Source organism: Babylonia areolata, chromosome 1, assembly GCF_041734735.1.
Source record: "Babylonia areolata isolate BAREFJ2019XMU chromosome 1, ASM4173473v1, whole genome shotgun sequence".
Classification (NCBI taxonomy): Eukaryota; Metazoa; Mollusca; class Gastropoda; order Neogastropoda; family Buccinidae; genus Babylonia; species Babylonia areolata.
The window spans coordinates 22,444,005-22,466,504 of NC_134876.1; the positions used below are offsets into that span (position 1 = coordinate 22,444,005).

Genomic DNA, 22,500 nt, shown 5'->3' on the forward strand with positions numbered 1-22,500 from the left:
AATAGGACGGCACTGGAAATTCCGGTGTGCGCTCGTGCGCGAGCTTGTTTCAAAGAGTGTGTGTGTGCGTGCGTGTGTGTGTCCTTTGAGCCACATCATGTCGCTTGGTTATTGAATATAATATACAGAAGAAGAAGAAGGAGACAAAGAAGAAGAAGAAGAAGAAGAAGAAGAAGAAGAAGAAGTAAGGGAGGAGGAGGAGGAGGAAGAAGAAGAAGAAGAAGAAGAAGAAGAAGAAGAAAGAAAGAAAGAAAGAAAGGAGGAGGAGGAGGAGGAAGAAGAAGAAGAAGAAGAAGAAGAAGAAGAAGAAGAAGAAGAAGAAGAAGAAGAAGAAGAAGAAGAAGAAGAAGAAGAAGAAGAAGAAGAAGAAAGAAAGAAACACGAAAAGCAAAACAATCTTTATAAAGTGACCGAAACGTACTTACCATTGGACGAAGCAGAGAAGTGACCGCGTTCAAAGCTCAGTTCTGTATGGCAATGTGATCAGCACACTGGGCACTTCGGAACGGAAATGGACCTGAAATTTAAAAAAAAAAGAAAAAAAAAAGAAGAAACTGTAACTAAGGAGAACTGTGTAATAGCTGCGTTTTATGATGCATTCGTCAATTTAATGAACTGGTGCGCGCAATTGCACGCTCACATGCATTTGATAAAACATTTTTACACACATTCTCAGATGCACATAAACACGCATAGGTGCGCGCGAGTGCACACTTACACACACACGCATACAGATACATAAAATTTCGCGCGCGCGTGCTCACACATGCATACACACACACACACACACACACACACACACACACACACACACACACACACACACACACATGCACGCGCACACAGGCACTCATTTGAGAAAGAAACGTTGAAGAGTCAGGAGAGAGAGAGAGAGAGAGAGAGAGAGAGAGAGAGAGAGAGAGAGAGAGAGGGAGAAAGACAGAGACAGAGACAGAGAGACAGAGAGAGAGAATCACATGATATACCGAAATGAGCAATAATACTGTTAGCTCAGTTCATGTTTAAAAAAAAAATCAGTAAAAAAAGCATGAATAAATAGATGCATAAAAAAAAAAAAAAAAAGATACATCAATCGTCTAGAAGAAAATTGCTGAACCTTCACCTTCACCTTCTATCAGCGCGAAGATGTGTTTCGACTACAGGACATAAATGTATATTGTCATTTGATGACTACTGATAAACCCATCCAGATATATACTCGGGCTGCTGTTGGCTCCTATTGGCTGCTGGCAATTTGCTTACATGGATTAAAAAAAAAAAAAAATCTTTCTTTTTTGCAGATATTTGTGTCCAGGGAAAAAAACACCACAACAACTTTTGATGAGAATGAATCGTAAAGTGGTTATGCTGGAGACAGATCTTCATGGAGAGAATTCCCTCGGTGTTTATCTGTGAACTTTCATTTCCTGCAGATATGGGAGGAAAATGGCTAAATGAAATTAATAAATGGACTGATCTAAGAAGAACACAGGCGAGCTGTATATTCTCAGAGATGAGCGTGTGTCTGATCTTCGTGTCTTTGAGCTTTTCATGTTGGGATGTTAACTCAACAGGTTTTGTGTGTGTGTGTTTTGGTGGGGGTGGGGGTGGGGGGGGATGGGGATGTACGGGGGGGGGGGGGGGTGAAGACTCACCGTTGGTGAACTGCTATTGTTTTGTTGCTGTCCAAATGACCAAATAGGCGCAGTTCGCGAGGTGTTTATGTAAGGCTGACAAGTCTAAACCCAGCATGCATGTAACATTCTAGATGACCAAGCTTCTCTACATTCGCAGTATTTGTTCAACATCTTTATTTACTCTCTCTCTCTCTCTCTCTCTCTCTCTCTCTCTCTCTCTCTCTCTCTCTCTCTCTCTCTCTCTCAGAGTAGTGTAGAAAAAACAAAACAAAACAACAGTTTGCTGGAAATGTGTAATTATGTTATGAGATTAGGAACCAAATTGTTTAGTTTGTGGTTTGTTTTCTACTGTCCTGCAAGTTTTATTCATTTCTCTTCACAGACATTTTCCCTCTAGTTTCTTCTTCTTCTTCTTCTTATAAATCCAGAACAAAATAATCAAATGGGTTATCAAATTTAGATCCTATTTGTTGTCAATTTCGTTGGCGCTTTCTTTTAGTCTTATCGTATTTAGTTTTCTGATTGCAAACTTTTCTTTTTTCTGACTTCTTCTTCTTCTTCTTCTTCTTCTTCATCCTCCTCCTCCTCCTCATCATCATCGTCTTCTTCTTCATCTTCTATCTTGATAAATCAGCCCCAATAACCAGTTTATCTTTGACAACCTAGTCACATGTTTCCCATTTCAAAATGTTCACTTCCACGCTTATTCTATGCGCGATAGCTTAGGCGGTAATCGATGTGTATCTCTCTTGCCGAGAGTTGTCTTCCTCCTCCTCTTCCTCCTCTTCCTCCTCCTCCTACTCCTCTTCTTTCTCCTCCTACTCCTCCTCCCCTCGCCCTCTTGCTCTTTTTTCTCCTCCTCCTCTCCATTTTTCTTCTTCTTCTTTCATTACACGTGTGACACAAACGACATCATAATGTTTGATAGATCTTGCTGATCATGTACGCAGTTGATTTCCTGCGCGCTCATACACACGAAGAGTGTTCGTGCATGAGCAAACCTGTGAGAAAAACAACAACAACAACAACAACAACAACACTGTATCGACACAACCCATACGACACTGGTCAAAAGGGATCTTTTCACCCTCACAATGATTGTCCTGGGCTGTGTTGCCCGAGCGATCCAATGAGCATGTCACTTCGCTCCTTTCCCAAAACACAAATACAGCTCTTTCATTGGAGAGAGAGAGAGAGAGAGAGAGAGAGAGAGAGAGACAGAGACAGAGACAGAGACAGAGACAGAGAGAGATCCAGCTCGACAGTGAGGCAGAGACCGAGAAGGACACAGAGACAGAGACATCCATGGATCCACATAAAAAGAGGCGAGTTAGTATTGAAAAAAACAAACAAACCCAAAAAACAACAACAAAACAAACAAAAAAACCCCACGGAAATAGCAAAAATACGATACAAAATAGAGCTCCCCCTCAATCCAGCAGAAATTGGCTTCCCACTGTTATGCCAATGCCAGGTCCATGCCTGGACACAGAGAAGACCTTGCAGAGCAACGAAGCTGTAAACATCCATCCGCCCCCTCCCCCCCCCCCCCCCCCCCCCCCCACACACACACACACACCCAACACAGCCAAGAATTCCCGTTCTCTTCTTTCCTTTTTTTCCTTTCCATGCCTTGATTGCCTCCCCTGCTGGTTATATTTCCCCGTGTCTGATCGTGTTGGTTGGTTGGTACTCAATGTCCTGCCGTGTGTGTGTGTGTGTGTGTGTGTGTGTGTGTGTGTGTGTGTGTGTGTGTGTGTGTGTGTGTGTGTGTGTGTGTGTGTGTGTGTGTGTGTGTGTGTGTGTGTGTGTGTGTGTGTGTGTGTGTGTGTGTGTGTGCTTGTCTTGAACTGCATTCTCTTCGTTTGGAAAGATGAGATAAGAGATGATAGTGAGATTGAAAGAGAGAGAGAGAGAGAGAGAGAGATGGGATGAGAGAGAGACAGAGACAGAAACACACACAGAGATGGGATGAGAGAGACAGACAGACAGACAGAAAGACACACACACACACACACACACACACACACACACACACACACACACAGATGGGATGAGAAAGAGAGAGACAGAGAGACAGAGAGAAATGGGATGAGAGAGAGAGAGAGAGAGAGAGAGAGAGAGAGAGAGAGAGAGAGAGAGAGAGAGAGAGAGAGAGAGAGGGACACAGAGAGAGATGGGATGAGAGAGGGATTGTTTAGCCTCGGAGATAATCATGGATTGCAAGCTGATGTAATCATCAAGAAAGGCTGTGCCTCTAGGATTACGAGTGGTGTGAGGTTTTTGTGTTTGTTTATTTGTTTGTTTGTTTTTAAATCAGAATAAACACGTGTACTTCTATTTTTCTTTTTGCCAACATCTTTTTTTCAATATACGTTTTCTCAGGTGTCACGATTTACAAATACCCGGAACGTAGACAAATACATTAATTATTGGGGTTGGCTTGCTTCCGTAAATATGGATATGAGTGAGAACAAAAGGACTCTAGTTGTTAGCTCAAATATCTCACTTCCAGGACAAGAAACAATAAAAATCTGATGAATACTTAAACATGAAATAGAATAAAGTAGAATGGACACAACTAAATGAATTTGTATTTATGATGATATGTATTGCAAATGTACAGAGAGAGAGAGAGAGAGAGAGAGAGAGAGAGAGAGAGAGAGACAGACAGACAGACAGACAGACAGACAGACAGACAGACAGACATAAACCGAGCCAGTGAAGACAGAGAGAAACAGATACTGAGACAGACACAGGGACAGAAAGACATAGATAGACAGACAGACAGAGACAGAGAAACAGAGAGACTGAGGGAAAGAGAGATAGACAGAGACAGAGTGACGGTCAGAGAGAGAAACAGACAGAGACAGACACAGAGGCAAATAGAAATGCAGAAACAGAGACACAGAGACAGAGATAGAGACAGAGACAGACGGACAGACAGACATACAGAGACAGAGAGACAGAGAGAGACAGAGAGAGAAAGAGAAGCGCTGATAAAGAGGAAGAAGCTTGGCAAGCAATCAAAAGACTCAACAGGGACACGTCACTTTTCCGACTACACTAGTACCCCCAGTGTTTGTACACTGCTCGCTTGGTGGGTTTGTGACTGCTCTCTCTGTCTCTCTGTGTTTCTGTCTTTGCCTCTGTCTGTCTCTCTGTCTCTGTATGTGAATTTGCCTGTCTGTCTGTCTGTCTCAGTCTCTCTCTGTATCTCAGTCTCTGTCTCTCTCTCTCTGTCTATGTCCATGTCTCTGACTCTGTCTCTGTCTATGTATGTGAGTATGTAACTGTCTGTCTGTCTCTGTTTCTCTCTGTATCTCAGTCTCAAACATTCTGCTTATAGTTCACACAGATTATTTATTTCTTCTTAAGGTGCCTGGTGGTTTACTTATTGAACAGTAACGAATACATTCCTTTTGACAAGGTGTCGGCCTATTTTGTATGTACATAGACGGAGATTCGCATATACGCTGAGAGACTGTTGTCTGCATGTGTAGAATAGTCTTTGAGACTTTTCTTTGTTTATGTTTAATGTTTGCTTTTCTTTGACAATACCCATGAAATTGTGAAACCCATGTCATTGTGGCATTTATGCTAATGACATTAAACAGTTTCAGTTTCAGTTTCAGTCTCTGTCTCTCTTTGTCTCTGTCTCTGACTCTGTCTCTAAATATGAGTATGCAACTGTCTGTTTTTCTCTGTCTCTCTTTGTCTCTGTCCATGTCTGTGTCTCTGACTCTATCTCTCTCTCTCTCTCAGTCTGTCTGTCTGTGTGTCTTTCTCTGTCTCTGTCTATCTGTCTGTCTGCCTGCCTGCCTGTCTGTCTGTCTGTTTGTCTGTCTCTCTAATTCTCTCTCTCATATACATATGTGTGTGTGTGCTTGTATGTGTGTGTGCGTGTATGTGTGTGTGTGTGTGTGTGTGTGTGTGTGTGTGTGTGTGTGTGTGTGTGTGTGTGTGTGTGTGTGTGTGTGTGTGAAACCGGTACAGTTTTCAAAATGAGTACTGACCACACGCAAGAAAACAACAACAAAACTTTAAAAAAAAAAATCAAACCCACACAAAAACAACAAACAATCAAACAAACAAACAAAAAAACAACAACAAAAAAACACACAAAAACTAACACTTTGATTAAAACCGGTTTGGATTTCCGAACCAGTGCAACTCAAATACTGTTATACTTCCTGGCTACAGTGCGACTAGAAACCCCACCCGCAACCTCCCTCTTTTTTTTTTTCTTTTGCTATTCTTCTTATCTGCCTGTTTCTTTTGTTCTTTTTTGTGTTGATTTGAAGGAGGAAGGTGGCAGAATGGTTAAGACGCTCGTCTGCCAATACAGAGTCCGTGAGGGACTGGGTTCGAATCCCGCTCACACCCTTTCTGCCACGTTCGAATAGGAAATCGAACTGAACGTGTAGTCGTTCGGATGAGTTGAAAATCGGAAGTCCTGAGTGCGGCACACACTTGGCGCACTGAAAATCGAACCCATGGCAACGAGAGTGTTGTCCTCTGGCAAAATTCTGTAGGAGACATGTACTCTCTCTCTGCTCTTACGGGTACACAAACATATTTGTGTTTCTCTTTTTATCACATCATATTTCTCTGTGTGAAATTCGGGCTGCTTTCCCCAGAGATAGCGCGTCGCTACACTACAGCGCTACCCATTTTTTTGTTGCCGTGGGTTCTTTTACGTGCGCTAAGTACACGGGACCTCGGTTTATCGTCTCATCCGAATGACTAGCGTCCAGACCACCACTCAAGGTCTAGTGGAGGGGGAGAAAATATCGGATTCGAACCAGCGCGTTCAGATTCTCTCGCTTTGTAGGCGGACGCGTTACCTCTATGTAATCACTCCATATGCATGCACTCAAGGCCTAAGCGCGTTGGGTTGAGCCATTGCTCCAGCATCTGCCAAGTAGATGTGGTGTAGCGAATATGGGGTTGTCCAAACGTATTGATGCCTCGTTTAGAAACTGAAACCGAAACTGTGTTGTTGTTTGCTTTTTTTTTTTTTTCTTTTTTTTTTTTACCACGTCAAATGACCTTTTTTTTTACATTCCGTAAATGTTCCTCTACCCCTTATCTCTTATTTTTTGTTATCATATTATTCTTAGTTACGTCAAAGAAGTTAATTCACTTTCAACATGAGCCACGTTTCTGTTTGTTTGTTTGTTTTTAATTGCACCCACCACCCACCCTCTACTATACCTTCTTGCGCCGTACTTTTGATGTCACTAAAAAAATAAAAAAAAATATATATATATATATATATATATATATATATATATATATATATATATATATATATATATATATATATATCTTACTGTTATTTACGTCAAAAGGAGAAAGGAGACTATTCGCCCCAGATAGGCCTTATTTCTTTATTGTGGTGTGATCCTTTCATCAGCCCTATGTTCATTAATGATGTGTTTCAAAGATCGTTATCATTCTTCTCGTCGGTGTGAAATTGCTTATAGCGTTTGCATTTATCGGTGTGCGTTTAGGGATAGGGGTGCGGGGGGAGGGGGGGGGGGGTGCAGACCAAGAGACAGTCAGACAGACAGATAGATAGACAGGGGGTCAGGCGAACTTAGTAAAAAATAAGACAGACAGACAGAGACGTGGAATCAGGAAGACAGAGGCCGATAAACAATGATAGAAACAGAGGCAGAAACAGAGACACGGAGAGACAGACAGACACACACACACACACACACACACACACACACATGATGATTTCTGATAGCAAAGGGAAGTCAGGAATGAAATTACCCCCCACTTCAGTGAAAAGCTCCATGACGTGTGCAAATTCAGCATCACATGCTGAGTCTTAATGAAAGGCTCTTTCTGCTGCCTTCTGTATTGATTCCTTCTCACGTGCATGTAAACACCCGCTCCTCCCTTCCTCCCTCCCTCCCCAACGCCCCCACCCCCCCACGCCCCTCCCCCTCTCCCTCTCTCTCAGTTTCCCCCGGTGTAGTTATGTTGTTGCGGTTTTCAAGAAAAAAGATTGAATTCATTCCATTGTCTGTTTCTTTACCTTTGGCTTTTGCTTCCCCCTCCCCCCCCCGCCTCCCTCAACGCACCCCCCCCCTACCCCCCAACCCCCCTCCTGTCTTTCTTCGCTCTGTTACCGCTCAACGTTTCCTGGCAGCAGACAGAGTGAATCGATTTCTCAGACACTTTGCAGCAGATGGACGTGGAGTACATGCTGCATCCATTTGTCTTTTTGCGATATATGAAGAGAATAAGCGGAAACTACTAAACAGTTGCACACACACACACACGCGCCCGCGCGCACACACACACACACACATACACACACACACGCACATAAACACACACACACACACACACACACACACACACACACACACACACACACACACACACACACACACACACACACACACACACACACACGAGTAACACAATGATTGCGTTAGAAAGACGTCTTGAAAGAAAACAAAAACCCATCGATAACAACAACAGCAACAACAACAATTAGGAGAATGATGATGATAACAATAACAAGAACAATAATGATGCTAATGACAATAGCTACAACAAAAAGAAGAAGAAGAGGAGGAGTAGGAGGAGGAAGAAGAAGAAGAAGGAGGAGGAGGAGGAGAAGGAGGAGGAAGTGGAGGAGGAGGAGGAGAAGAAGAAGAAGAAGAAGAAGAAGAAGAAGAAGAAGAAGAAGAAGAAGAAGAAGAAGAAGAAGAAGAAGAAGAAGAAGAAGAAGAAGAAGAAGAAGAAGAAGAAGAAGGAGGAGGAGGAGGAGGAGGAGGAGGAGGGCGGAGGAGGAGGGGAGGGGGAGAAGAAGAAGAAAAAGAAGAAGAAAAAGAAGAAGAAAAAGAAAAAGAAGAGGAGGAGGAGAGTACAACAGCTTCAGTTTCAGTTTTTCAAGGAGATGTCACTGCATTCGGACAAATTCATATACGCTACACTACATCTGCAAGGTAGATGCCAGACCAGCTGAATAACCCAACGCACTTTGTCAGGCCTTGAGTGCATGCTGATACATTTGTGTACCTGTCAGAGTGGATTTATTCTACAAAATTTTGCCAGAGGACAACATTCTCCTTGCCATGAGTTCTTCTTCAATGCACGGGACCTCGGTTTATCGTCTCATCTGAATGACTAGACGCTCAGTTTGATTTTCCAGTCAAACTTGGGAGAAAGGGCGAGAGCTGGAATCGAACCCACATCCTCATGGACTCTCTGTATTGGCAGCTGAGCGTCTTGACCATTCTGCCATCTTCCTCCTTAGAGAGGACAACAGCAACAACAACAATAACGATGATGATGATGACGACGACAATAACAACAATAATAATGATAATAATAGCAAAAGCGCTGCATCTTTTGAGCAGAGACTCACCAAAGCGCTTTCACCCTCATCATTCACACGCGTGCGTAACTCTGAATCAGAAGAATGAACGACAACATTAAAAAGAAAAAGAAAAAAAAAAGACAAGTAAATAGAAAGCTAAGGAAAGTACGGACCGGAAAGACGAAGGAGAGTAGAAGGAGTAGAACTACTCAGGAAAAGAGGTAGGCTTTACTACTAAGGCCAGACTTGAAAGAGCTGAGTGCAGAGATTTGTCGAAGCGAGAGAGGGAGCAAGCTCACTCCAAGTATAAGGTGCAATAGAGACGGGGAATAAAAAGAGTGGCGACCGTCAAATGGGTGTAGTGGCTGTGCCCCTGTAAGTTGTCGGGGCGTGGAAATGAATGCACACGTCCACAACCAGACATCAAAAACAGACAGACAGGCCAATAGTGCAGCCTCTCTTGCTTCCTTTGAAAATAGCGCAGAAGAAGTTCGGTCGCTCGGGTACACAACGTAACGGTAATAACACCAAATAAGACTGAGAAAAAAACAAACAAACAAACAAAACAAAAACAAACAAAACAAAACAACAACAACAACAACAACAACAACAAAACTCCCAGATAAACGGTGGGGATAACAACAGAACCCAGAACTCAGAACTCAAAACCTTTTTTTTTATTCAAGGATTAAAATCTTAGGCACAACCTATTCTTCCAATTTATCCTTGCTAGTCTACATCTATTACAAATAACACACACAGACACATAACTGAAGGGAAAAGGTATTCATGCAGAAGGGCATACATAATGCAGAGAGAAAGTGAGAGAGTAAAGGAGATGGAGAGAGAGAGAGAGAGAGAGAGAGAGAGAGAGAAGAAGAAGAAGAAGAAGAAGATACAGAGAGGCAAATACAGAAAGACAGAGTCAGAGAGACAGCCATAGGATTAAACGAAACAAAACAAACAAAAGAGCGTTGATTTCTTCTTCTTCTTCTTCTCTTTAGACGAGCGTAAAAGATCGTTGGACAGGTGATTATTAACTCACGCCTTCGAGTGCAGCAGAAATAACAGGAAGAATCCGATTATTGCTGTGGTCTTTTGATGCATTAGGCTTTTGTCACTGCCTATAATTACCAGGTGTTTTTTATTCACTCGTGTTTTTTTGTGGTCTTTGACTCACTTGTGTAAACAAAGTGAGTCTATGTTTTAACCCGGTGTTCGGTTGTGTGTGTGTGTGTGTGTGTGTGTGTGTGTGTGTGTGTGTGTCTGTGTCTGTGTCTGTGTGTCTGGGTGTCCGTGGTAAACTTTAACATTGACATTTTCTCTGCAAATACTTTGTCAGTTGACACCAAATTAGGCATAAAAATAGGAAAAATTCAGTTCTTTCCAGTCATCTTGTTTAAAACAATATTGCACCTCTGGGATGGGCACAAAAAAAATGAAGCCTAATTATATGCAAACTGCATTTACTGTTATGTTTATATTTTTTGTATTCTCTAAACTTGGCACTTTGATCTGATATTCTGACCCAACAACAGGACTTTTCACCATAGTATTTTCAAATTTACAGTAATTCAGACATGAGCAACCCTTATCAATTTTGCAATGGAAATGATAAGCTTCTCGATTTCTGTTTCTTTCTTGAGTGCGCGGTCGTCTTTACGGTAACACAAAGGTGGCCTCGCAAATCAAGGTATTTGTCTTTCTTACTATGTAACCGAACCACTTGCTGCAAAATCATGTAAACCATGCCCATGGAAACTTCTATGCTTATTTCACGAGGTCAATCCCTTAACACAAAACCATCACACGTGAACTGCAAGGCTGCCCCTGTCCCTGGGTAGAATCGATCGTGTAGTACAAACAGACACACGTTCTGAGAGTCCCGGCATGTTGCAATAACCTCTCAACATCAGCAGAAAGCTTGCCACGGTTCAGAAAAAAAACAAACAGTTTATGCACACACCGGGAAACTATCGCCACGAGGTCACTTGCTTTTGTTGGCCAGCCTCTAATCAAGGAAACCACCCCCACCCCCACCCTCACTTCGTTGAAATGAGTGCTAAACATGCACGGCAGAACTCAGCTTGTTGACGTAGTGACTGATCAGCTTGGGTGGTGATAGATATCTTGGAAAATCGGGTTCATTTCTTTGTGTGTTTTGTTGTTGTTGTTGTTGCTGTTGTTGTTTTGTTTTGTTTTGTTTTGAAATGGTACATTAGTAGTGCTTATTTTGTGCTTTTTCTTTTTTAATTTGTGATTATGCAGTCTCATTTTTTTTTTTTTTTTGCTTCCTGTCACTGTCTCATTGTCTGTGTCTTTCTTTCCTCATGTTTTTTTTCTTTCTCTGTTTCTGTTTGTCTGTCTGTCTGTCTTTCTATCCTCTTCTCACACACACAAACCATGTATGTGAGCCATGACGGGATACTACACTGCAAACAAACGGATGAGGGGTGCATCAATATATACATATGTATCAAAGTATCGAAGTATTTATCCTTCAAGCAATCAATCTATATGTCTCTATATCTATCTTTATTTCTTTGTTCGTTTCTTCCTCTCTGTCTTTCTATCAACCTGTCTCTCTGACCCAACTGCTTTGTACATATCCATATCAACAATTAAGCCATGCCCATGAATTATCTATACTTCCAAATGAAGTCAGTCACTGTGAAAAAAAAAAAAAATCACGAACATCAACCATACGTTTTCCATCGCCTTGGATGGAAATGATCGCGTTGTACAAACGCTCGTTCTTTGAGTCTCAGCACGCTGCAGTTACCCTACCAACATCAACAATAAGCTTGCCTTACGTAAGGAAAGCAAACACCAGGAAGTGATCGTCACGAAGGTAAAGTGCTTTTGTTGGCCAGCCTTCCATTAAGGAAAGCCCTGTCACCCCACCCCCCGCCCCACTCACTCCCCACCCCCCTCTTCCCCCACCCGCCAGTTCTGAAACGAGTGCTAGACATGCATGGCAGAGCTAAGCTTGTTGAAATAGTGACGGAACAGCCTGGGTGGTGATCGATATCTGTGGAGACATGGGGTATATTTCTTTGTTTTCAGTAGAAGTGTGTTTGGGGTAGTCTTTCGTTTGTCATACGTTGTGTGAATATGGCATACTTTGATTTACTCCTTTTCTAACTTTCTGTCACTCTGTCAGTGTCTGTCTGTCAGTCTGTCTGCTTTCTTAGCTAAACAAAAGTGAAACGAATGAAAAAAAAAACAAAAACAAAACAAAACAAAAAAAAAACAACACCCAACCCACACTCACACATACATACACAAATATGAGTGTGTCTATCTATCTGTCTATCTATCTACCCCAGCCACTTTGTGCATAACCTTGCCAACATAAAACCCCATGCCCACGAAACATCTTCACTTCAGGAGGTAATTACACAGGATCACAAAACACAACATCAACCATTACGGTTTTCAATAGTTTTAGATGGAAACGATCGTGTGGTACAACCACATTTTCTTAGACTCTCAGCACACAGCAGTTACCCTACCAACATCAGCAATAAGCTTGCCTTACATCAGGAAAACCAGATAATGCAAACACCAGGAAGTGATCGTCACGAAGGTCAAGTGCTTTTCTTGGCCAGCCTCCCATTAAGGAAAGCCATGTACCCCGCAGCCTGCTGAAATGAGTGCTAGACATGCATGGCGGAGCAAAGCTTATTGGCGTAGTAACGGGACAGCTTGGTGGTGATAGGTATCTTGGAGATTCGGGTTCGTTGCTTTGCTTTTGGCAGTGGTATTTAGTGGTTGTCTTGTGTTGTCTCTTAATTTTGATTTGTTATTAATTATGTAGTCTCCTGTTATACCTTCTGTCACAACGTTATTAACTGTATTTCTTTCTTTATTTCTTCTTTTTCCTTTCTTTCTGTTTCTCTCTCTCTCTCTCTCTCTCTCTCTCTCTCTCTCTCCACACACACACACACACACACACACACACACACACACACACACACACACACACACACACACACACAAGCCATGCAGGTGAGCCATGACAATACATTACTCTACAAACAAACGGATGGGGTGTATCAATTTATCTAGCTAGCTAGCTAGCTAGCTAGCTAGCTGTCTCTCTGTCTGTATGTTTTTCGTTCTTTCTTTCTACTTGTCTCTCTGACCCAATTACGTTGAGCATAACTATGTCCACCTTTAAGCTATGCCCATGGATACTCCTCACTTCCACGTGGGTTCAGTCCCCTCGCCATGAAAAAAAAAACAAAAACAAGAAGAAGAAGAAACATCAACCATGTGTCTGTCCTTCGCCTTGGATGGAAATGATCGTGTTGTACAAACGCTCGTTCCTAGAATCTCAGCACGCTGCAGTTACCCTACCAACATCAACAATAAGCTTGCCTTACATCAGGAAAACCAGTTAATGCCAACATCAGGAAATGATCGTCATGAGGTAAAGTGCTTTTTGTTTGCCTAAATTCCAACCAGGAAAGACCCCCTTCTGAATGAGTGCCAGACATGCACGGCAGAATGCATCTATTGACGGGAGTGACGGACCTGTGTGCTGATCGATGTCTCAGAGACTTGGGGGTTCATTTCTTTGTTTTCAGTTGATGTTAACCATGAGTGAAGGTCTTTCGTTCCTTTTCTGTCTCCTTCTCCTCTTCTTCTTCCTTTGATATATCTATATAAGTTGATATGTAGATGTGAAGTCTCCCAACGACGGACCAGGCAGAGGAGGAAACGTTTCCCAACGGCTGTGAAGGTGGAAGAGGATGACCAAAGGGCAAGGGGAGCTCTTATCCCTGGCTGGAAGTCCTCCTAGGAGACGGAACTCCGAAGAAAAAACCTGCACCTGCCGAGACCGTTCTACACGTGGCAGTATCTGCACATGTGGGACTCTGAAAAAAGTCACCTGTTCTGGTCAGGGTTTGAAAACAAGAGAACGCTGGCCATTAAGGAGAGGCATGAGCGAAGGAAGCAGGGTTCAACTTCTGGAGACGTTTCCCCTTGCAACACCTGTGGGAAGTGCTGTGCATCCAGGATCGGTCTCTTCTCCCATATGAGGACACATTCCGACAGATAAGCCTGCTTGCCTACTCATCCGTTGGTCCGACGGGAGACTCCCATCAGATGAATGAGTGAATACCATAACTAAAACGATTAACAATGACATTAATATATAACAATAAATGCATCAATAAATAAAAAGCAGATGAATGCATGAATAGATAAGTAATGCATATAAATCAATCAATTAATAAATATATACATAAATAGATAATGGGGAATTAAATGAAAAAGCAATAAAAAAATAAAGAAATACATATATACATTTATCTAAATAAATTAATGAATAAATAGATAAATACATGAGACGGTAAGGATACAAATACACACACAAATAAAGACGATCGAAAAACAAACTTGTGTGAAGAAGACACCATACATATTCATATGCCTGACGTTTCAGATCTCTCTGTCACTGTGACAAAAGGGGATGCCTGACGTGTGTCAATAGGACCCATGGAATCAATGGTCCTCTTCAATGTTCATGTCACTGTATAGCTTGAACCGTCACGTGCGGTGAGGCTGTCAGCACTATCCGGGGACAAGCACAGTGGTTTTCTTGCATTTTGTGATGCAAAGATTCCTCCTGTGATGCAGGGTTTCTTGTGTGTTTGATTTTCTTTCTTGCGTATGATTGTCTTTCTTATCAAAGCTTTGAAATGATAATTTAGATCAGAGGGCGAAAAAGCACACGCGTTTGAAGTTATGACAATATTATGATAGCACACAGAAGGTTCACAATTCTTTGTCACACGAACTAAAGGTCTTGCGGTGAACTCTCTCCCTCCCTCTCTCCCCCTCTCTCTCTCTGGCATTCTGTCGCTCTTCATCTCTGTTTCTCTATGTCTTTATCACTCTATGTCTCATTCTTTGTCTGTGTGTCTGTCTTGAAAGAACTGAGTGCAGAGATTTGATGAAGAGAAAAAAGAGAGCTCGTTCCTTTAAGAATAGATACTTCAATTAGAAGAATGTCTCCATAGGATGCACCATTGATGCAACTGATATATCAGAACTGTACGTTTCTGTCTATGTATCTGTCACTGTCTGTCTGTCTCTCTCTCTTTCCCACTTAAAAGTAATTGCTATGCAAATAGATGCGTATGACGTGCTCTCTCTCTCTCTCTCTCTCTCTCTCTCTCTCTCTCTCTCTCTCTCTGATAAAAGGGAATTCCAGAAATTACCTAGCTGGAGCCACCAGATCGATACTCCTATCTCCCTATCTCCAGAACCAGCACGTGCAGTGAAGCAATAAACCTTCTCAAGGTGAACATGAAGGCAAACACACATATTTTCTTGCACGGTCGATGCCGAGATTCCTTCTGTGATGCAGCATTCTTTGTGATTTTGGTTCTCTTATCAGCGCTTTGGAAGGGCAATATACAGATTTCACATCAAAGTTTACGGACCATTTTCTAAAAGATGGTATGATTTAAAAACATCGTTTAACTCTCTCCATACGAACGGCGAAAGAGACGACGTTAACAGCGTTTCACCCCAACTACCATCATCAAAATATTGCAAGAGGATGGCTCTTATACTGAAGAGGTGAATGTTGACAAAGAATACCACAATTCTGACGACGGAAGCTAACGATTGGGTCATTCAGACACCCACTGGACATCCGACGGGTCTGTGTAGAGGAGAAGAGAGGACTGGCCGTACTGAGTGAGTTAAAAATACGAGAGGTATGCCACTGACTTCTCACTGAATGCACGAAAAACTGTTTCAAGTACATGTGCATAAATGGTTTTGAGAAATTGATGTTTCAGAAATAAAAGAAACCCAACAGTTATCAAGTACTTTAGAAACGATAGGCCGTGGGGTTTCATTGTAAAAAAATGGAAATGCAGATGTAAGAAACTTCCTCTGGTCATGAGTGTTGCTTATTACTTTAGCTGCATACACCACTGGCTGCCAAAGATTCAGCACTATTTCACCATCCTCCATCCCACTCCCCCTGACAAAAACAGTTCCCAAATAGTTTTTTTGCGACCCATAGATCAGAAGGTATATATATATATATATATATATATATATATATATATATATATATATATTTGGCCTGGTTCTGTGACACTTGAACTGTTTGGAATCTTCTAAACTCCTTTTTATTGATTGCTAACCCCCCCCTCTCTCTCTCTCTCTCCCTCTCTCAATACATCTATCGTTTATAAAACGTTTCCCTATCTGTTATTCTCTGTCTCTGTTGTTTGTCAATCTGATTTTGTATCATCCAAGCTTAACATGGCAGTTCCTGGAATTAAAGATATCAAAACTAGTTAACTCTCTCCATACGAACGGCGAAAGAGACGACGTTAACAGCGTTCCATCCCAATTACCACCATCAAAATATTGCAAGCAGAAGGCTCTTATAATGAAGAGGTAAATGTTGACAAAGAATACCACAATTCTGACGACGGAAGCTAAAGGTTGGGTCATTCAGACACCCACTGGACATCCGAGGGGTCTGTGTAGAGGAGAAGAGAGGACTGGCCGTACTGAGTGAGTTAACAAAGAGAAAAAAGACTAAAAAAGTAGAATGATATATCGTCCCATCATACTCATGAATTATGTAGTTTATTCACTTTTTATCACGACTTGTCTCCGTGTCCACAGAATGCCTGACATCAATGTCCTGTCCCTGTATTGCCAGAACCATTTCGTGTGACCAGGCTGTCAACAGTCTCCGGGCGAACATAGAAGCCAAACACAGCGGTTTTCTTGCAATGTTTGATGCCGATATTCCTCCTGTGATGCATTGTCCCTTGTGATTGTGATCGTTTTGTTTCTGATCTGTGTTCTCGAACGATAGCAAAGATCAAAGAGCGAAAATGCACGCGCGTTTTCATACAACTGGAAAAGCCCTCAACATGAGAGGCAGTCAATATAAATGTGCTGTTTGTCTTCTTTGTCTTTTTCTCCCTCACAGGGATCGTTGTTTTTTATGTTCCTTTATTTGCATTGCTATGCAGCATTTTTATGTCCACAGTTATACCCAAGAGGTACTGTTAACAAAAGTTCTTCTTTCTTGAAGTGTTTTTCGTTGATAATATCAAAAGATCTCACATAATTGTTCAGTTATTTATTTAAGAATTGTCATTACTGTAAGGCAAAAGAAGAACATGTATTCTCTTTCATTTGGACATTTCACAAATGTTGCAGAGGACAAATTTTCTCGTTTTTCCCACCCCCTTCTGTATGTCTCTGTGTCTGTCTTTACCTCTCTGCCTTTGTCTCTCTGTCTGTATGTTTGCCTCTCTCTCTCTCTCTCTCTCTCTCTCTCTCTCTCTCTCTCTCTCTCTCTCTCTTTATATGTCTCCATCCGTTTCTCTTTTATACATGTGGTTCTGTCTTTCTCTGTTTTTCTGCTTCTTCGTGTGTGTCAATCTGTTTCTTGACCATTGAATCTAACATGACAAATCCTGAAATTAAAGTCAACGAAACTGATAAACGAATGGAAAAAAATCAACAACAATAAGCATGCAAAAGAAAAGAAAAGAAAACAAAACAAAACTAAGCAGAATGAAATACAGTTCCATCCAGCTCATGCATAATCTAAATTTATTACATTTTTATCCCAACTTGTCTCCGTGTCCACAGAATGCCTGACATCACCTAACTGGGCCCATGAAATCAATGTCCTGTCCCTGTATTGCTAGAACCATTTCGTGTGACCAGGCTGTCAACAGTCTCCGGGCGAACATAGAAGCCAAACACAGCGATTTTCTTGCAATGTTTGATGCTAAGATTCCTCTTGTGAGGACAAATTTTCTCGTTTTACCACCCCCTTCTGTGTGTCTCTGTGTCTGTCTTTACCTCTCTGCCTCTGTCTCTCTGTCTGTATGTTTGCTCTCTCTCTTTATATATCTCCATCCGTTTCTCTTTTATACATGTGGTTCTATCTTTCTCTGTTTTTCTGCTTCTTCGTGTGTGTCAATCTGTTTCTTGACCATTGAATCTAACATGACAAATCCTGAAATTAAAGTCAACGAAACTGATAAACCAATGGAAAAAATCAACAACAATAAGCATGCAAAAGAAAAAACCCCAACAAAACAAACAAACAAACAAACAAAAAAAACAACAACAAAACTAAGCAGAATGAAATACAGTTCCATCCAGCTCATGCATAATCTAAATTTATTACATTTTTATCCCAACTTTTCTCCGTGTCCACAGAATGCCTGACATCACCGAACTGGGCCCATTGAATCAATGTCCTGTCCCTGTATTGCCAGAACCATTTCGTGTGACCAGGCTGTCAACAGTCTCCGGGCGAACAAAGAAGCCAAACACAGCGATTTTCTTGCAATGTTTGATGCCGATATTCCTCCTGTGATGCATTGTCCCTTGTGACAACAGTGATCGTTTTGTTTCCTGTCAGTTCTCTGGAATGATAACAAAGATAAAAGGGCAAAAAATGCACGCGCGTTTGTGTACAACTGGAAAAAAACAAACAAAAAAACCCCACAACAACAAAAAACGTCAACGTAATCGGAAGTGAATAGAAACGCTCTGTTCTTCTTCTTCTATGTCTTTTTCTCCCTCACAGGGATTTGTGGCTTTTATTTTCTTTTGTTTGCATCAGTATGCAGTTATTTATGTCCACAGTTATAGCTACATCCAAGAGGTATTGTTGCCACAAGCTTTGCATTTCTTGTGGCGTTTACGTTGAAAATTACAAACCTCACATGTTTGTTTTCATCGTCATTGCAAGGTGAAGTTAAGGAAGAAATTATTCATCCTTTTCACATGTACACAGTTTCATACACATTGCAGTGAACGGTTCTCTCTCTCTCTCTCTCTCTCTCTCTCTGGGCATGCAGTTTGCGTTGCGATTGATAAATTTGTTGAAGAGAGCATTTTTATGTTGTTGTTTCTTTTATGTTGTTCTAAATCGTCAAAACATGAGTATGTATGCTGTAGAGAGGGTGCTTACGTCAGCATGTTTTACACAACATATATTGCCCGAATTCGACTTACTGGATTGATGTTGACTATCTATGTCAAAGCTGCGATAAGGAGATATCCATATCCACATGCAACGAAACTGCAAATCCTCAGGGTTATATCTTTTCCTTATTCTCGTTCAATCTTGTATTGACGTTTTTTTATCCCATCGTTCCTTCTTTTTATGACATTAATGTTAACTTTTTTTTTTTTTTTTTTTTCATTGGCATTATTGCATTCTCATACCACTGTTCTCTCTTGTCTTCCTCTTTAGACGGGCGCAATAGCCGAGTGGTTAAAGCGTTGGACTGTCAATCTGAGGGTCCCGGGTTCGAATCACGGTGACGGCGCCTGGTGGGTAAAGGGTAGAGATTTTTACGATCTCCCAGGTCAACATATGTGCAGACCTGCTAGTGCCTGAACCCCCTTCGTGTGTATATGCAAGCAGAAGATCAAATACGCACGTTAAAGATCCTGTAATCCATGTCAGCTTTCGGTGGGTTATGGAAACAAGAACATACCCAGCATGCACACCCCCGAAAACGGAGTATGGCTGCCTACATGGCGGGGTAAAAACGGTCATACACGTAAAAGCCCACTCGTGTGCATACGAGTGAACGCAGAAGAAGAAGTCTTCCTCTTTGCCACACAAGAGATGAAACAAGAATCATGCCAGGCATAACAAATGGCCCTTTCTGTTTAAAGATGATTTTACTGGATCCCCTGGTTGCCATCATTGACTGGGGAAAATGTTTATGGCGCCCCTCCCTGCGCCCGTCCCACTTTTTTCCCGCATCTTTGCAAAGCCATTTTTTCAAAACGACAGGGAAAGGTTGTTGACCGAGGAGCTGATTTTCCCCATTATCCTGCTGTCGGATATACAGAGCCATAGACATAGTGAAGAGGATGAGCAACTCTTCTCGTTATCCACTTTTGCTTAGGAACGGCGAATAAAGTTTCCGTTTGGGAATGATGGGATTATTGCTTCCTTTTTGCGTCCTTTCTTTCGTTCTTCATTTCAAATTCTTTCTTTCTGTCCATTCTTATTCTTCTTTCTTTCCTTCTTTTTCTTTATTATTTTATGTGATTTATTGTTCTATTCATTCATTCATACATTGATTTTTCTATTACCACAGAAAAAAAAAGTCTTGCACAAATGTTGTTGCGTCATAATGATCTAGTCATATATGGTTAGCCTTTTTCGAAAGTTTGTTTCATATCTGCATAGTAGATTCCAGATCGAAGAAAAAATGCATCGATCATTTGGCTGGTTCGTGTTTGAATCTGTGTGTGTGTGTGTGTGTGTGTGCGTGCGTGCGTGCGTGCGTGCGTGCGTGCGTGCGTGTGTGTGTGTGTGTGTGTGTGTGCGCGCGCGCGTGCGTGCGTGTGTGTGTGTGTGTGTTCATTTTTGTTTCTATTCATGTAAGCATTTGAGTACCTGTTTGCTAGTGTATAAAGATAGTTATTCAATTAATTATTCATTCATTCATTCATTCATTCATTCATTCATTCATTTTTTTTTATATTCATTTCTGTGTCGATGTGTTGATGCATTCACGTTTATATTAATGTGTTTGCCTATTTGTGCATGTATTTATTCACAAAAAGAGGGAAAACATTAAGCTACATAATGTTTTCAGCTTCTGTCACGAAGTGGCTAGGGCAGTGTGCATGATCAGAGCCCGAACAAGGAAACAGGCCTCCAAAAGCTTCCAAGAAACAGTGCGATCCAAATGGCAGCAGAATACGCTTGTTATGAATATTGCATTAGATGCCATTCTGCACGTTTTTTGGGGGGGCAGTGTTGCGAATGCCAACGAATGAACGAACTGGAGGGCATATTTTCTGCCCGGTGACACAATTCCCCACAGAAAACGTGTTATGAATAGTCCATTAGGTTCCATCCCAAACCCAACCCCAACCCACATTACCACCTTCTCTCTCTCTCTCTCTCTCTCTCTCTCTCTCTCTCTCTCTCTCTCTCTCTCTCTCTCTGCGTGTCTCTTTATCTTTCTTTCTCTCTTTCTATTTCCCTCTCTGTCTGCCTCTCTATCTCTGTCTCTATCTCTGTCTCTGTCTGTCTGTCTGTCTGTCTCTCGTTTTTCTTCTGATATCGTGAATGATGAGGAAGGCGTCCTTTTTATGCAATGTGGTACCTTGATTCTCACAAGCCATCTCTCATCAGAGTGAATAGCGATAGTTTATTTGATTATGTTGTTTGTTGATACCTTGACAATATTTCACAGAGACAGTGAAAGAGGAGAGAGAGAGAGAGAGAGAGAGAGAGAGAGAGAGAGAGAGAGAGAGAGAGAGAGAGGCAGAGAAACAGAGAGAGAGAGGGAGACATATAGATATGTAGATAGACAGATAGGGAAAGAGAGAGAGGGAGAGTGGAAATGTGTGTGTGTGTGTGTGTGTGTGTGTGTGTGTGTGTGTGTGTGTGTGTGTGTGTGTGTGTGTGTGTGTGTGTGTGTGTGTGTGTGTGTGTGTGTGTGTGTGTGTGTGTGTGTGCGCGCGTGTGTGTGTGTGTCAGATACACAGTTAGCCAGCCAAACAGATAGACAGACAGGCAAAGACAGACGGAGAGACAGGGAAATAAAAATTTGTTTCCCCCAGTTCATAACTATTCAGATTACATGACTCAGCCGTCCAAACAGAACTGTAAATTAAGATAATGCAGGTAACTGGCAGATCTGCAGTAGATCTTGTGTTCCGTTAGTAGTGTCTTCAAAAGCTACAGATCCGTGTAATTCCCATTCCATGTCTGTCTGTCTGTCTGTATGCTTGTCTGAGTGTCTGTCTTCGTCTGTCATGTCCTCTTTCGTGCTCTCTCATTAAAAAACAACATATGCTTACTGTCTGCTTTCACTTGATTAAGTCTCTGTTTTTCACTGGAAAGATAAAATAGATTATTTAACACTGATTGATAGCAATTTATATCTGCAAGTGATCGATTAATTGTATAGGTACTGAAGAGCAGTGTATACGGAAACGAAAATCTATGTATTTCCAATAGCCCTGATATGGCCTTCATGGTCGGCTGGGCTCTAAGCAATATTTTTAATTTTAATTTTATGTATTTCCAACCCCCATCTGTGTCTATTTGTCTGTGTCTCTGTCTGTCTGTCTCTTTAACTCTTTCGAGCTTTCTCATTTTAACGTATGTTACTTTTATTTTCACCTGCTCATGTCTTTGCATTTGACTGGACAAGAAGAAGAAAGAAAGGCTGTTCACCTATTGTGCAAAAAACGACAAACAAACGAAAAAAATGCGGACACACGAAATACATTTTAGTTTCCTGCTGCAATGCCTTCTTATTTCATTTACCTTTCCTTACCTGGCAATGCCCAAGTCACACCATCATGCTTATGTCAGCAACTTTTAACAGTCGATTATTGAGTTAGCAAAGTTTATAATAACCAACAATACACTTCCTGTTAGTAAACAGCGTTTCAGCAATTTACCAAGAAAGGAAATAATCTGTGATTCAAATGTACCACAAACGATATTGT

At 41.6% G+C, this 22,500-nt stretch overlaps 1 protein-coding gene across 4 annotated transcripts in view; it reads right to left on the reverse strand.

Moving 5' to 3' along the window:
• Nucleotides 1–22,500, reverse strand: part of LOC143280886 (uncharacterized) — a 313,523-nt gene that overhangs the window by 187,020 nt on the left and 104,003 nt on the right. For all 4 annotated transcript variants that reach the window (XM_076585677.1, XM_076585641.1, XM_076585657.1 and 1 more), the window contains one exon: nucleotides 426–517. The gene's annotated coding sequence lies outside the window, so the exon portion shown is untranslated. The remainder of the gene's footprint in view (nucleotides 1–425; nucleotides 518–22,500) is intronic.